Source organism: Penaeus monodon, chromosome 32 (genome assembly GCF_015228065.2).
Source record: "Penaeus monodon isolate SGIC_2016 chromosome 32, NSTDA_Pmon_1, whole genome shotgun sequence".
Taxonomy (NCBI): domain Eukaryota; kingdom Metazoa; phylum Arthropoda; class Malacostraca; order Decapoda; family Penaeidae; genus Penaeus; species Penaeus monodon.
Genome location: NC_051417.1, coordinates 23,914,631 through 23,915,119, shown reverse-complemented (window position 1 = coordinate 23,915,119; position 489 = coordinate 23,914,631). Strand labels below are relative to the sequence as shown.

The window sequence follows — 489 nt, the reverse complement described above, 5'->3', positions numbered from 1 at the left end:
TTGAATTGATATTGTTATAAGAGGATATACTGCCTTAATACTTTAAAATGAAATGAAACCTCCATTTACGTTCTCTTTTTATTTTCATATAATTTTATTTACTTGATATATGAAATTTCAAGTATTAGGAAAGTTACTCTTTTCAAGATTTGTTTTATGACTTTGTAAAAAATTAGCTTAAAAAAAAAAATTGCTAATGTTGCTCAGATATTGATGTATTGAAAATGAAAGGATTTTTCAGCACATTACTTTTATTGGGTGAGTAGGATTTGTACTGATATGTACGTAGTTGTTTCAGTAATATTTGTCTCATTAACAGATCAAAGGATGCAAGTGAAAATTATTTTTAGATATCATATTGAATTTGTCCAGAGGAATAGACTTGGATATGAAGAGAAAAAAGATAAGAAGTTTTACGTTATTTTCTAAACGTGACAGAACCTGCAAGATTTGTATGCTCCAGATTATGTAACACTCTTTGATATCACA

General features: G+C 27.0%; 1 protein-coding gene across 27 annotated transcripts in view; it reads left to right on the top strand.

Annotated features, from left to right (window-relative positions):
• The window catches only part of LOC119593731 (myoneurin-like), a 102,537-nt gene that overhangs the window by 30,739 nt on the left and 71,309 nt on the right, over positions 1–489 (top strand). The window lies entirely within an intron of this gene.